Here is a 17,091-nt window from a genome sequence, read left to right as displayed (position 1 = left end):
AGGAGAAGACTATAGTCTACTACTGAGACAGATATGGTAAAGCCACTGCTTGACCTGGGAATTGTAGCATGGAATGTTGCTACTATTTGGGTTTCTGCCAGGTATTGTGACCTGAATTGGCCACTGTTGGATACTGGGCTAGATGAACTATTGGTCTGACCTAGTATGGCTGTTCTTATGTTCTAATGGTCCTCAACCAACTAATCTATCCATTAGGCTATGCCTCCACTGAGAGAGGAATTTTTAAAACCCAAAGGGAGTTTGTGCTAAGTCTCACTTTGAAAATATGGACAGCTGCAGCTCAGACTTGAACTATTGTTTGTGTTGAAAAATTGAAGATTTATTTATGAATCCTAGTTAAAGCAGTGTTCTTAGAGCTACTGTGCATATCACACACCTTCCTCTTTAGTCTGCAACATTTTAAGTGCATCAGTGAAGAACTGACAGAATAATTGAATGGTAAAGGCTTTTTTTTTTTCTAAAGATGGCATGCTTTCACAATTTTATAAACAATCATAAGTCTATAGTTCATATGTACCAGCTTATTTAGCATAGTAGGTTAATGTAAAAAAAATCCCATCAGACATATTTTTCAATCTGCCAAGTCTTTAAAAACTTTGAATTTTAAATGTCACCATTAAACACATCATTTTAATAGCACAATAAACTTTAGACTTGCAGATTAAACTAAAAAAGAAATTACCATAGATACACTGAAAAATTAGTGTAGCCATTAATATTGTTCAATCCAATTTAAGCAAATATCTATAACTTACTTGTTGGTATTTAAAGCAGATCTTTGAATTTGCTTTCAGGGGTAAATGGGCATGCACAAAAATTAAAACTAGCACGCACCTATTTACGGCCTGAGCCCTTACCACCCACGTGATAGCCATGCAGCATGTATTGATGTGGCTGTGCTGCCGATTACCACCGGGAATGCCACCTGTGGTAGAAAATAGAAAAATATTTTTTACCACTGGATTTGGCACACACTAAACTGGGAATTATCACTGGGTACAGGCACTACCCCAGCGGTAGTGCCGATTTGGCGCACACTACCCGTGCATTAGCTCTTATGCGGCTTTCTAAAAGGGCCCCATACTTTGGAGAACATTAAAATAGGCATATTGCTTCAGTCCTATGCCTCATCCCCAGGAATACATCCACAAAGGGGGCAATTCTATGAGTGCCTAGTAGGAGCGTATTAAGTACAAATCTATAGATACATCTAGTTTCTCATACATTTGCACACAACCGTGGAATGATTTACCGATCAACATAAAAAGAACACGCGACTTGACAACCTTTCGAAAATTACTGAAGACTTACTTATTCATAAAAACATACAAAAAAGATTCCCCATAATGATTTGATTCCAGACTACTACAAAACAACTATTATGGAACTCTTCTAACCTGTTTACTTATTACATCACCATTACTGATTATTATTATAGAATATTATATCTTGCCCTGATATCATTATGTTATGCTTTATCTATTTATCCACTTCTAATCCTGCAGGATATACCTATGCACATTTATTTGTAATAATTTTGAAATTATTTTCCGTTAAGATGATTGCTACGATATTTTTATGCACCTTAGTTGCTTTACATTCTGAAATTCTTATTCTATTAATGTGACTATCGTTGTAACATTTTGTAAGCCACATTGAGCCTGCAAATAGGTGGGAAAATGTGGGATACAAGTGCAGTAAAATAAATAAATAAATAAAAAGCAATGTAGGCATCTTAATTTACAGCTGAAGGAAGTAGAACAACAGTTGGCAAAACTGAAAGGTGGCAAAACTTTATATTAGAAAAGTACAGAAAAGTAAGAGGAAAGAAGGCTGCATTGGTTTTCAAATATAGCTGCTGCAAAGGTAAAGGAAAAAAAGGATAACCTTCATAAATTACAAGACATCACAGAACCTAAGAGAGAAGAGGACATTTCTCTAAGTGAACATTTTTTGTACTCTGTGCTTTGGTGGTTTAAAGGTTGGGGTTTAAGGGATCCTTTTACTTAGGTGCGCAGGAAAATGGCCTGCAATGTTGTAAGCACGTGTATTGGACGTGTGCAGGTGCATTTTTCAGTGTGCCTGCAAAAAAGGCCTTTTTTTTGGACGACAATGGACGTGTAGCAAAATAAAAATTGACGAGCATTTATTTTGGACCTGAGATCTTACCACCACCTATTGAGTTAATGGTAAGATCTCATGTGTTAACCGGGCAGTAATCATCAGTGCGTGTACACTGCCGATTGCCACCCGGTTATCGGCACAGGGTAGATAATAAAAAATATTTTTAGACGCACAGATTGGATGCAAATAAAAAATGGATTACTGCCCGGGGCTTTGGGTAGCCAGGTGGTAGTTCCAAATTGATGTGCATTGGATGCGTGTAGGTGCCTATGCACCTTAGTAAAAGGGCCCCTAAAAGAGGTAAGGTAGGTTTATTGATAAAGACAGAATTTTAAAAAAGCAAACTTTATTACCTAGTCTCCCTACCTTTTTCCCCATAGTTTCTAAAACTTGAGCCACAGCAAACAGCATTAACAAATAGCTTCTAGAAGGCACAGCAGGGCCTAGTTCAGTCTTCATTAAAAAAAAAAAAAAAAAAAGCAAGCATTATTGACTAGTTCCCATAGGGTACAACCCTTTTTTCTCATATTTCTAAAGGCAGAAACTTAACTTTAACAGCCAAGAGTATTAAAAGGTATAGTAGCAGGGCATAAACTTTGCCTTAAAAGAAACTTTATGCGCTTGCCTGGAAGTGAGATAGTAGTACTACTGATCTGAATTAAGTGTTAATTAAGGTGTGAGAAAGGTAGAATAGCTGCAAAGGTTACCAGGACAATCTGATTACTATGTTAGCTTCAAAGGGTCTGTTTGAAGCAGTCCCCTTAGAATCAAAACTATATAGAAAGTAAAGGTCCCAGGAAACTTTCTGAGAAGCTCTGAGAGAAGAGGACATTTCTCTAAGTGAACATTGTTTGTACTCTGTGCTTTAGTGATTTAAAGATTAGGGTTAAAAAGGTAAAATAGGTTTATTGGTAAAGTCAGAATTTAAGAAAGCAAACTTTATTAACTAATCTCCCTACCCTTTCCCCCTATAGTTTCTAAAACTTGAACCACAGCATACAGCATTAACAGATAGCCTCTAGAAGGCATAGCAGGGCCTAGTTCACTCTAATTTTAATTGGAATGGATATGTGGTGGACCAGGACCGATTCTCAGAAGACTATGTTCATAAAGAGATATCTAAACCAAAAATTGACAAAGTGATGGAGCCTGATGAGATACATCTGAGGGTGGGATACATCTGAGCATACTCATGGAATTCAGAGAAGTTCTATTGGCTCCTTGCCTGACCTTTTCAATGCTTCTTTAAAGTCTGGAGTGGTCCCGGAGGACCTCAGACAGGCAGATATTGTCCCTCTGCATAAGAGTGGAAGTAAGAAGCAGGTTAGGAATTACAGGCCTGTTCGTTTGACCTCATTGGTGAGTAAACTAAAGGAAATGCTTCTAAAGCAGAGGAGTCTAAAGTTTATAGAACTGAATGGACTGAAGGATCTGAGGTAGCATGGTCTTACTAGAGGCAGGTCTTGTTAGACAAATCTGATAGATTTCTTTGACTGAGTGACCAAACACTTAGATATGGAGGGGCGCTAAATGTGGTGTACTTTTAACAAAGCCTTTGACATGGTTCCGCATAGGCAACTGATAAATTAATTGAGTGCCCTCGGAATGGATCCTAAAGTGACTGATTAGGTTTAAAACTGGTTAAATGGCAGGAAACAAAGGGTAGTGGTAAACAGATATCACTCTGAGGATAACGATGTTACCCAACATGGTGTGGATTTCATGGAGATAGATCTAACAAAGCTTGAAGAATGGTCCAGAAATTGACAACTCAGATTTAATGCTAAAAAATGCAGGGTCAAGCATTTGGGCTGTAAAAAATCTAAAGGAATGGTGTAGTATATAGGTAAAGTATTTCTGTGTATAAAAGAAGAGCAGAACTTGGGAGTGATCATCTCTGATGATCTTGAGGTGGCCAATTGAGTAGAAAAGGCGATGGTCAAAGCAAGAAGAATACTCGGGTGCATAGGGAGAGGCATGGCTATCAGGAAAAAAAAGGTGATAGTGCCCTTGTGTAAGTCTCTGTTGAGGCCCCATTTAGAATACTTTGTGCAATGCTTTGAGAATTCTTTTATTGAGAGCTGCAAGATAGAAAAATGAAGGGGGAAAGTTAAAGGATTTTTATCTTGTATCCAGACGGTGATAACTCAATTTACAACTTCTCAGCAGAGTGGGACTGTAACAGAGGCTTCCTTGCTAAGCAGGGTGGAGGAGGTCTCAGTGCTCTTGAGAAGGTGGTTTCTCTCAGCTCGCCTGCTTGTACTACCCCACAAACAGCAGCAACCAGTTCACCAGTGCCGGGTGGGGCACAAGACCGAGGACTGGGAGAGAGTGAAAATGCAAACATTGCTGAGGAGCACTCCAGGGGTAAGATTTTGCATGTGGGAGCAGTGGTAATGCCCCATAGTCCGTCGGGTTCTGAGGATTAACAATGGCAACTGTCCAGGCTGGTGCTCTGAATATATATTCAATAAACTTGTAATCCACATTCTGATTTCTGGTTGTATTTGATTCTTGGTTGAAGCTCACTAGTCCATCCCTACTGTGATTTTTTCATTCCTACAGAGCTTTTGGAAACATCAATAAAATAAAATGTAGAAAATCAAGTAATTCTACTTGTAACTTTTGCTTTTGAAATGGATAAAAATCATATATTGACTTTGTTTTTTAAATATAGATCTGTGCTGTCTCCTTTGCTCTTCTGCATCCCAACCTCTGGTCTCTAGCTTTCATTGCCTGGATGTTGAGAGCTTAGATTTTGATTTGTTGTATCTTCCTGTTCAAAGTCTAGCTGGCTTCCAGGAGAGGTTCCACTAGGAGACGTTATTCTTTCAAATGGATAGTTTGCCATCTGGTGTGAGGGCAAGGCCGTAGATCCTCTTTCCTGCCCTATATAGACCCTGCTTGAATACCTTCTGCACCTTAGTGCAATTAGTGCTTATCATCAACTTGTAGAGGGAAAGCCCATCTCTGGACAGCCTCTATGTCATGTCCCCTACCTCAATGCCAGCAGCGTCCTCGGGCTGTGCGGGGTCCCGTTGACACGCACACTTGACTGGCACAGCCCTGAGCCATGTGTGTGTAGTTCTTCTCTGGCTGCAGGCTCCTTGATTGCTTTGCTTCCATGCACCTAGGTCTGCTCTCTCTCTCTCTCTCTCTCTCTCTCTCTCTCTCTCTCTCTCTGCCTGGCTTCCAGGCTCTTTGATAGCTTTGCTTCCACACACCTGAGTCTGCTCTCTCTCTCTCTGCCTGGCTTCCCTTGCTTCTCTCCTATTGGTCTTCCTGTTCCTCCTTCCCCTGCTCTTGTCCTGTGAATGTGCTCCTTCTCCCTGCTAGTCCCTGCTGATGTCAGATGCCAGCACTTTATCAGCTGAGCTCTTCCTGGACTTCATGCTTCAGCTTCTACTTTGGTAGGTGTTACTTGCTCAGTAGTTTGCTTCTTCTCTACTTTGTCCCTCATTGCTGACTTTGCCTGTACCTCGATTACTCTCTTGCCTGCCTATTGACTTTACCTGTGCCTGAATTACTCTCTTGCCTGCTGCCTGCCTACTGACTTGCCTGTACCTGGATTACTCTCTTGCCTGCCTATTGACTTTACCTGTGCCTGGATTACTCTCTTGCCTGCTGCCTGCTGCCTGCCTACCGACTTTCTATGTATCTGGATTACTCTCTTGACCTGCTGCCTGCCTGGCAGATACATTCACCACCCCGCTTCCAGCTCCGTCTCGTATGTCCTGCAGGTCGCTCGCACTTAGGGGCTCAACCTCTGGGGAATGGCGGTCAGTACAGGTGAAACCCAGAGTTGTCTGGCTGCCATGCAGAACCTGGTCCAAGTACCGGGCTCAGCAGTGCTCTACTTGGTACAAGAACTCACAAGTCTGACAGTAAGCCGAAGCCATGAGTTTGCCGGACAAAGCCGACCTGTCTGAGTTGGCCCAGGTTCTTCAGCAGCAACAGGCTCAGCTAAACCGTCTGTCCAGAGTTCTACAGGATGTGTGTTCCCAGATGTCAAACCTTTAATCCCAACAACAGCCTCCTGTTGCGTCGTCCAGATCCATGTTACCTACTCCAGAGTTGCGGTTTCTGAGCCTCCCCAGTTTGACGGCACCCCTTCTGCTTGCAGAGGGTTCCTCAATCAATGTCTTATGCTGTTTGAAATGCAACCAGCAGCCTTTTCTGCGGATAGATTCAAGATAACCTATATCATCTCTTTACTCTCCGGATCTGCCTTGGCTTGGGCCTCTCCTCTTTGGCAGCAACGGGACCCTTTACTCACTGATCTTGGAGAATTTCTTTGCTGCTTCCAGTTAGTTTTCAATGTGCCGGGACAGCCCTCCTCTGCAGCCGCAGAACGTCTACGAATTCAACAAGGCAATTGTTCTGTTGGTGCTTATGCCGTTCGCTTTCAAACCCTAGCTTCAGAGGTAAGATGGAACCAAGAGGCCCTTATGGCCATTTTCTGGCAAGGACTCAACGACCGGATTAAAGATGAACTGGCCAGCCGGGAACTTCTGAATGCTGTAGATGCTCTGATCTCCCTCTGTGTCTGTATCGACGTACAATTTCAAGAAAGATCACTGGAATGCTCTACTCAGCACTGCTCTCAGAGACCATCTCCTCGGACGCCGCACCCTTCTTTTCCCAAAGGTGCAGCAAGCTCTACTTGTGGAGTTCCTGAAGAGCCAATGGTTATCAGACGGCATTGCCTCTCTGAGAAGGAGAGGGCTCACCATCCGGACAATCAACTTTGCCTCTACTGTGGGCAAGCCAGCCACTTCCTAAGACATTGTCCAAGTAAACCGGGAAATGCCATGACCCAGGGACACTGAAGGGGGTCACTGAAAACTCCACATGGATCACCTGGTCCCGAAACGGTCCGTGTTTCGGCTATATGCCTTCATCAGGGGTTACAGCCATGTTACAAGTAGATAAACATAGACATGAATATAAATATGAACATATAAAAAATATGTGTATAAAAGTGTGCATATTTGAAAAGGTCTGCCTTATTTTAAAAATAAATATAAATAAAATAATAATACAGTGGTTCAAAAATAGGTAATCGTGGTATAAAAAAAATAATGCAGATATTATTTGTGTGAATGTGAATGGGCTGCTATGGGAATACCCTAACAAAAAGGGGAGAAGAAGTAACAGAAAAAGAAAGCTGTAGTTATAGAAAAAAAGCTAAAATGATAAGAAAGCAAGAGTGATGGAGAAAAAGGGAACTAGTGTTTCTGGACAAATATATTAGAGGTGCTAAATCAGGGCCATTGTAGACAGCCAAAAAAAAGTGTTCTACGATTAAGAGGCATGGTATAAAGCAGAAAATGCTAAAGCAAACCGTAAATAGAATACCTCAAAATATGGGACCTTGAAGCCCATTTTATTTCTATGGGCTTCTTAATATTTAGCCCATCCTAATCATTAGCACACCTTAGTAAAAGGAGCCTTAAATTGTCTAATCAATTTTGGAAAATATAAGAACTCTATCAAATATTCAGGACTAGATCCTTGAGAAATTAAAACAAAATACAACACAATTTAAAGAGAATTCTCGATTGAACTTGTAGCTAATGTAGTTTGATTAACAACAGCAAGACAATGTCATATTTCTTCAGAGGTTCAAGTTTGGATCTTAATCTAACTGATATACCAGAATATAAGGAATTACAATAGTCAAGTTGTGAAATAATAAAAGCTTGTACCGATAATCAAAGATATTCCTTAGAATGCTTCCACACTGGACTTATAAAATATGTTTACTTAATGAAACCATTGTTTACTTTACTGTAGTTTTCTTTATTCTTTCTGCATTGCTTTCCTAGCTGTCAGATCAGAAGAGTTCAAAATGGTTTCTAAATCAAAGTTTAAGATTTAAAGCATATCTGTTGCTCTCTCTCTCTCTCTCTCTCTCTCTCTGTCTCTGAATCTCTAAATGGAAATATCTTGCTATGGCCCCCCTAAACCCACTTCTCCTCTTCCCCCATTCTCTATCTCTATGGATACCACTCTCATCCTCCCTGTCTCATCAGCTCGTAACCTTGGGGTCATCTTTGATTCCTCTCTTTCTCTGCACATATCCAACAGACTACTAATGCTTATCGGTTCTTTCTTTATATTACCAAAATCCATCTCTTCCTTTCTGAGCACGCTACCAAAACCCTTATCAACACTCTCAGACTACTTCAACTTGCTTCTTCCAGGTCTCCTACTAAGCCATCTCTCTTCCCTTCCATCTGTTCAAAATTCTCTGGCACAACTTATATTCCACCACTCTAGCTATACTCTTATTAGCCTTCTCCTCAAGTCACTTCATTGGCTCCCCTTCCATTTCCACATACAGTTCAAACTCCTCTTTTTAACTTGCAAGTGTATTCACTCTGCAACTCCTCAGTAAACCCCCCCCCCCCCCCACCACCACCACCACTTGTATCTCTGCCTACACTCCTCTCCGAGAATTCCGTTCATCAGGTAAATCTCACTTACCTGTACCCTTCTCCTCCATTGCCAACTCCAAACTCCGTTCCTTTTATCTTGCTGTACTGTACTCCTAGAATAGATTTCCTGAGTCAGTGCATCAAGCTTCAGTTCTGGCTGACTTCAAATTTAGTCTAAAAGCCCACTCCTATTCACTTGTTCAGTACCCATGTCTGTTTTATCATTCTTATCATAATTCCCTTATCTCATATTTGTCTTATTTGTCTGTCTTGATTAGATTGTATGCTCTTTTCAGTAGAGACTGTCTCTTACATGTTTAGTGTACAATGCTGCATATGTCTAGTAATGCTTTAGAAATGATAAGCAGTAGTAATAGTAGTAGTAGGTCTCTTCCTCTATAGCACATCTTTTTGGTTTCTTCTGCTGGGTTTGAGCCCTCCTTCTTCAACTGACTAGTGTCCAGGAAACCCTTGTCATATAGAGTTTATGTTCACAGACTAATGCTTTTTACTCTAATTGGCTGTAGACAGGTGCAAGTAAGTGGAATATTGAATTAGAACTCCATAATTGGTCCATCTTAATAGAGGTTTGGTCCTATGATGCAAATGCCTAGTTAGCTTAAGTATACATAATCCATCACTCATAATAAGCCTGTTAAAATGCAGTCTCAGTAGACCTATTTTCTTATCACCCAAGTGAGTGGGCATATTTGATGAATTGCTGTGACCTCAAGCTGTACACAGGTAACCTTGTGCATGGTTCTCGCTTATTCCATGACTCTATGGTAAACGTTCAGGGGCCGATATTCAAACTGCAGGAGTTAGCCCAGCTAACTCCCACAGTCAGCATTAAACCTGGAAATTCAATGCTAGGTCATTTCCAGTGACCAGCATTGAATATCCGGTTTATTTCAGTTTGGTTATTTTGCATAACTCTGGACTGGAGTCTTTTCTTTGAGTGAGAGTGAAACTTGTTTACTCCCAGACTGGTAAAGAAAAAAGAGAAAAGAGAAAAGAGTAAAAGAGAAGTAATGTTCCAGCTTAAAACCCAACGGCCTTACAGAGTAAATCCGGCCCCAGCCTACGCCCAGCTCAGTATGTATCAAGGAACTTTTCTGAAAAACTATTAACTTTTATGGCCTGGGTTAAGGTTGCCTGACTCGGAGACCTAGTCAGTGACCAGGATGCTGGTGAGTAAGTGTGAGACCCGGGTTACACATAGTTTGGTGGCATGGTGTTCTCAGGCTGTAAATAATCCCAATTTTTGATAGGGTTATTTTACCAGTTATAATGCATGTGCAGCACAAGTCACAGTATAGAATTTACATAAGAATAAGCTACCTTACATGCATTTGCATATTTTGCATCTCATGTGGGGTGACCTAATTATCACTGCATATGCAATCAGTGTTAGAGCCATTTAGCACATGTTAAAAGGCAAATAACACAGCTTAGGGGGCCAATTAGGTGTGGTAAAAGATTACCTATTACCACACCTAGATGCACCAGTTATGAAATTCAATTTTCAATACATGTGAATTAGTGTAGTTCTTTTTCCTTGATGTGTTAATAAGGAAGAATCACTTGGGTTTCACCAATTAAGTGTTTAAAAAGTTCACTGATTGCAATTCTTTTCTGCATTTCAAGTGTTTCCAGCCAGAATCATTGAAAAACAGTGTTTCCTTTTCACAATTTTAAGACTCAAAAGAACATGTTCTGATACAAAAAACTTTAAATTATATTCTAAAACTTTATTTCAAAATTTGCAAGAAACAGAATATCCTACATTGGTAATCAAGCAGGCACACATATTTACATTATGTATTAATAATAATAGAAGTTTTCTATTGAATTCATCTAAAAAAGTGAAGTATCACTGAGATCTTGTATGTTACATGATATTCTCCATTATCAATGAAAATTAAGAGAGAAATCAAGAAACGTTTGACATACTAATATTATTACTAGGTTTTAAGACAGCTAAATCGAGATTTGCTTATTCAAGAAACCCTTGTCATATAGAAATATTTAATCCAGCAATGCTATTAGAAAAAGAAATCATGCAAAGTACTTTGGTCAAAAATTCTGTTGTAGGGTATTTTAAAAGTAGCGCTTGCAATATACTTCAGGGGGTCTTTTACTAAGCCATGGTAGATATCAACTGGCGGTAAATGCTGAGATGTCTATTATATTCCTATGGGCGACTCAGCGTTTACCACCAGCTGATTTCTACCGCTAACTAAAAACGCTACCATGGCTTAATAAAATACCCACTTTAAGGTGATCTTAGAATTAAAGAAATTTATTAATCCAATTTACTAGCAAAAATTTATTTTACAATCATTCACAAATTGCAAATGCCCTTTAGTTATACCACATGCACAGAAATTTGCCCATGTAATAAATGTTTGTCATTGACAAGCAGGACTGAGTCAGGCACACAAGTGGGTGTTGTCATCTGATGAGCTGGGATGAAACTGTTTTTTCATAGCTCAGAATTTAGTGTAAAATCCTAGGCATACATGGCCCTTCCCTCAAGGAGCAGTTTCCATATCTCCAACTGCAAAAGCGGGTTCCAGATTTAAAAATTCATGCATAGAAGCATGGGCTCAAATCACAAACAGGAAGAGAAGCCACGTGCTTCTTAACTTGGATGAGGGGTACATGAAGGAGTATCAGCTGCAAAACATGGCTCCCTTGCAGAGAAGCACGGTCTCAGCTCAAAAATGGCTTAAAGATGGCTTCCTTTCAGCATGTGAAACCAGAAAACAGGAAGAGAAGCCTCACACTTCTTAATGACAATGCAATGACATCACCGAGAGGGGGGGTCTGGTAGACATGCTGGATGGTCGGATTAATGAAGCTTGGATAATTGAGACTTTACTGTAGTAAATTTAAAACAACCAGAGAAAATATTTCTTCACTCAACGTGTAATTAAACTCTAGAATTTGTTGCCGAAGAATATGATAAAATCATTTAGCTTAGCATGGTTTAAAAAAAGGTTTGGATAATTTCCTAAAAGAAAAATCCATTAAGCCATTATTAAGATGGAATTGGGAAAATCCACTGCCTAGTTCTAGGATAACCTTCAATATATATAAAACAAGATGCTGATCTATCCCCAATAAGCAATTGATTGACAACTATGATAATCAGAAGTTCACAACCATGAGTCACAATTCAATCTTAAATTTGATCTGAGGGGGAAAAAAAGGTCTCATAAAATTACCCAGGCTTCCGTATTGCCCAATGGTGTCCTCATGTAATCATTGACTGGACCCCCTCCTACCAAATTCAATTTTTAGTTTTTCTTTATTTATTTAGTATTTTTAATGTATTTCTTCTTATCCCGAATATGTGCTTAATATGCACACTTTATGTCCAATGTTACCATCAAGACCGGGGCAAGTCTTGATACCTCCATGTGTGACACTATCTTTAAAAAGTGTGTTGTGTCCTTGATGTAGGAAAGACATTCTGTCACCTGTGTCTTTAAGAAAGTATGCAGACAACGACTCAAGTAGAGAACCTTTAGAAGATATAATTAGTCTACCAGGAGGATGCTTGGGATCCTTATGGATTTTTGGTAACATGTAAAGCACAGAGATAATAGGATATGTAGTGTTTGTGGCAGGAGGAGACACAGCTGTTGGCATCATCAAGCAGCATTGGGACATATTGCGCACACACCCGGCTTTTGCAGACCAGCAGCTACGGATAGCGTTTTCTCGCATGAGAAACCTCAAGGAGATACTGAGCCCAGCTGCACTACCTGCAGCATGCAAACCACAGAACGATAGTTTACCAGCAGGACATTTTAGATGCAACAGACCAAATTGCAGTACTTGTCCAATGACTATCCAGGCAGATAATTTTGTAAACAGGGCAGATGACAAGTTATACAAACTGAAACACCACACCAATTGTTTGACTTCCAAAGTGGTATACTTGATCAGATGTCCATGCAATAAGTTATACATAGGCAAAACCACCAGATTGCTAAGTACACGGATGGTAGAACATCGTTCTCGTATTACACAACGTCTGATTAGAGCCCCGCTGGTACAACATTGCATTTCCCATGCACATGCCTTTGGGAATATACAATGCATGATAATAGATCACCTTATACTTTCACAATGGGGAGGTGATATCGATAGGATATTATTGCAGAAAGAATTGTTTTGGAGCTATCACCTCAATACTATGGAGCCCATCGGTCTCAACACCCACATGCTGGCTCCAATTTTGTTGACAAACAAAGCAAACACTGGGCCTTCAGGATTGAGAAAAATGTAGTTCTTTAAAGAACTACATTTTTCTCAATCCTGAAGGCCCAGTGTTTGCTTTGTTTGGTTGTTTGGTTGTTCTTGTATACTGTATTCCCTCCAATTTTGTTGACAAAATTCAGCTGGCTCCTGGTTCTGTTTTTTGTATTTGGTACTTCCAGTTTTTCGGTGGCTTGCATGATGTGGTGAACAGTACCAAGTAAGTACAAGCCAGGTTTTTTAAGGAATTTAAGTTCATTTGGACGGTGTGGCATTCTATTATTACTCTCTCCAACAGGTCAACACCAGCCTAAAGACAGGACCAGCCATAATCCCTTGAGAAAGCATTCCGCAAAACGGGTGCCTGTCGGGGTCCCAGTAGCTGACACAGACCTGGACATTTCAGATAAGTCTGATTGATTTTTGGAGCTTCATTATTCACTTCAATTGCCACCTTTAGAGATTCTGCATTGAAGAGAGTATTTGTGTACATCGAGAGATACTGTATTGAAGCGAGTTTGTGTGCATATTAAGCACATATTCGGGATAAGAAGAAATATATTAAAAATACTTAAAAAATTAAGAAAAACTAAAAATTGAATTTGGTAGTAAGAAAAGCTAAAAATTGAATTTGGTAGGAAGGGGTCCAGTCAATAATTACACGAGGACACCATTGGGCAATACCCTAATATTGGGTTGTATGAAGTTGCACAGAAGCCTGGGTAATTTTATAAGACCTTTTTCTCCCCCTCAGATCAAATTTAAGATTGAATTGTGGCACATGTATTTCTAGGATAAGCAGCATAACATCTGTTTTACTCCTTTAGGATCTTGCCAGGTACTTGTGTCCTGGATTGGCCACTGTTGGAAACAGGATACCTGGTTTGATGGATCTGTGGTCTGTGTCAGCATGGCAACGCTTATGTTTTTATGTTCTTATGATAACATGAGGAGGAATTTAGCAGAGCTCAAAGAATGATTTAGTATTTGGCAGCTAAAATTTCATGCTAAAAAATGAAAGTCATACATTTGGAATTCAAAAACTCAAGAGAATGGTACAGTATAAAGGGTGAGGTACTTCTTGCACAAAAGAAGATTGAGACCTGAGGATGATCTTATTTGATTATCTTAATGTGGTCAGTCAGATCGAAGAGATGCAAGCATCCTTCTGGCTTTTGCCAGGGAGAAGAGTGGCCTGCAGAAAAAAATAAAGAGGTGATAGTGCCTCTCTGTATAAGTGTCTTAAAACCTCATAAAAAAAAATAGAGGGAGAGCTGTGATATACTGAGGAATGAAGTTCTATATGTATGGACCAGGAATGTCAAGATTAAGTACTGCAAGAGGCTATGAATAAGTGAAAGACAGAATCAATTGCAGGAAATGCCTTGCTCTTTGCGTTGTGAAGCATAAAATTTCAGGGATAAGGAGTCATTGGTTTTTCCCACAGGGAGTTTTTTTTCCAACTGACGAGAGAATACCTGAGCCTGAAAATATTTATATAGTAAATATTGGACCAGTGATAAAATTACCTCCATTGTGCAGCTTGAGCGCACTTATGAAAATATAGTGCAAACTGTGTTCTGAATAGAACTGCCAAGCTGGGAAATTCTGAGGTCCATTTAATAAAATGTGTATAAAATTGGATTCACATGCAAGGGGCAGGATATTTTTAACACCACGTGGTAAATACAAGAAGAATCATAAATGGTATACTACTTGCAATGTCTACATAATACGTAATAGAACATTATAATTGAGAGTGAAGGATAAGGCAAACTTCTAAAATAATCACCATAGCTGTCATATCAATATTTGCATTTATGTAAGAATTCCTGAAAAAAAAGGTGTGCATTCGCATTGTTTTGTTTTGGTAAAAAGTTTGTTCAAATGTATTAATCTTCAAATCCCCATGGTTAATCTCTTGAAGACTGCCTTCTTTTTTCATGACCTTTGTATTTAGCCGAGTCCTCTCAATAAAATGCACTTTAACAAAGCATCACTAGATATGTGAAAGGTATTAAACACTGTGCTGCTCGAAAATAAATAAATAAATAAATAAATAAATCTCTTGGGAACTAGTGTGGTGTGTGAACATATCATGCAATTTACCCCACAGCATATGATACTCTTTCATTCCATTCATAGACATGCTAATGTCTGTATAGTCATGCTAAATCTATCCAGACCATTCTAATGTATACATTCGGACATTATTGTATGTCCACAAGTCCTTCATTTTCATATTAAAGATTATTATATGTTTCTGAAACTTTTTATTAACCCGGCATGCAGACATTCCACATATACAAATACATTTGAATACAAATGAACTAGTCAATTCTGTTAGTACAAAAAAAAGAAAAATATAGCAACTGCCCATTGAGACATTTGTACCATTTTTAATACTTTTTTTAATGTTTACACAAATTTAGCAGTGCAAATCAAAAGTGATTTTTGGACTGGTTGGAAAATTAGACAATTATACTTACAGTAAACATTTATTGTAGAGAGGAATTGAGTGCAATTATGTAGCATACATTAGTTCCTCTTTGAAAAGGGCTTATCTCATTTTGTGCTGATGAGAAAATCCTTAGTAAATCATGACAGTTTTTCATTGCTTATATGGAAGCTTTTGTTCTCCACTGACTATAAAATATTTGCATGAAAAAAGTGCCAGTATCTCAAAGCAGCCTGTTCTGTTCTGTTTCATGCTGAAGTTCCCCAGCATGATTATAGTCTTGCAATTATTTTTTAAATACAAATAATATTAATTATAATTAGAGTTATACATTTACTCCTGGATTCTATATAGCGTGACTTAAGTTATGCATGCAAATCCAATCGTCTTCCAGATTTGTGCATGCAACTTAAATAGTTAACAAGTCAATCAGTGCCAATAATTGCTAATTAACAAGCAATTATTGACACTAATTGGCATTAATTAGAATTTATGTGCACAACTGACTAAAAGCATATTCTATAACATGATGTGCGTAAATTCTAAGTCACATAGTTGAAAAGGGTTTGTGGCCATGGGCATAGAATGGGCAGATCATGGGCATTTCTAAAATCTATGCATGTTGTTATAGAATACACCCAGTCCTCACCTAATTTAGGCGTCGTCATATACAGCAAGTTTTACTTGGTGTAACTGCCCGCAACTAAATTTAGTCACTTGGATGGGCACTCGGCATATTTTATAAACCACTTGGAAATTTAGATATATTCTATAAAGTATGCCTAAATTAAGGTGTACTTTATAGAATACGCCTTGGTGTATTTTTCTTTTGCACTGATTTTTTAAGTACGATATATAGAATCTAGTCCTTAATGTGTTAAATTCATGATTAATGTGTTAACAATTTAACTCACCTTAAAACAATTTAATTTGATTAACTACTCCTTTCCCACTTCTCTTTCTCTCCCTTTTCTCTCCATCCCATAGTCTGGCATCTGATTCTTCCTGCTTCCAGCACTTCTCTGCACTCCAGCAGCCCCCCTCCCCCCATTGTGATCCACATCTTTCTCTCCCTTTTTCTCCCAGCACCTCTTCTTATTTTTCCCCATACTGTGGCAGCACCCTCTCCTCTGTGCGCTCCCTCTCTCCTTCTCCCTGCCCCTCGCAGCCCTCAGAATTTGCCTTGACTGCTGTAGTGAAAGCACGCTGCTTCTCACCCAGCCCACAGCCTCCCTCTCTAGCATTGGAAACAGGAATTTGCTGCTTCCATAAGAGATAGAAGGCTAAATGGTTCACCTGTGTTTTTCTTTCCTTTGCCAAGCAGAATGAAAAGACTAAGGGCCAGATGCACTAAACCTAACGAGCCAGCATCGTGGTTTTTAAACTGGTTTTAGCCAGTTTAGCGCTCAAGTAGTAAACCAGGACATGCACAAAAGGGTTCTCCGAGCCATTTTCCTGTCACGGTAGCAGCTAACAAAAACGGAATGCAAATGAGCTAATTACTATTATAATGTGAATGCAATGCGATGCACTATCATTTCCGACCCCATGCACCGTGGAAAACCTAACGGGAGGTCTGCACCTCTCGTTGGGGTTGCTGTGAGCAGGACCCATGCAGAGGAGGAAGCCCATTGCAAAAATCAAAAGAAAAAAAAACGTTCAAATGCTCATCATGGACATCCTTTCAAGTGCTAACACTTGGATGTCCTTCACTCAAAATAAACAAAAAGGACCCCCCTGACGAACACTTGGACGTTTTTTTTCTTCAGATTTTGTGAT

The sequence above is a fragment of the Microcaecilia unicolor genome, chromosome 2 (assembly GCF_901765095.1).
Source record: "Microcaecilia unicolor chromosome 2, aMicUni1.1, whole genome shotgun sequence".
Lineage (NCBI taxonomy): Eukaryota > Metazoa > Chordata > Amphibia > Gymnophiona > Siphonopidae > Microcaecilia > Microcaecilia unicolor.
This window is presented reverse-complemented; position numbering follows the sequence as displayed.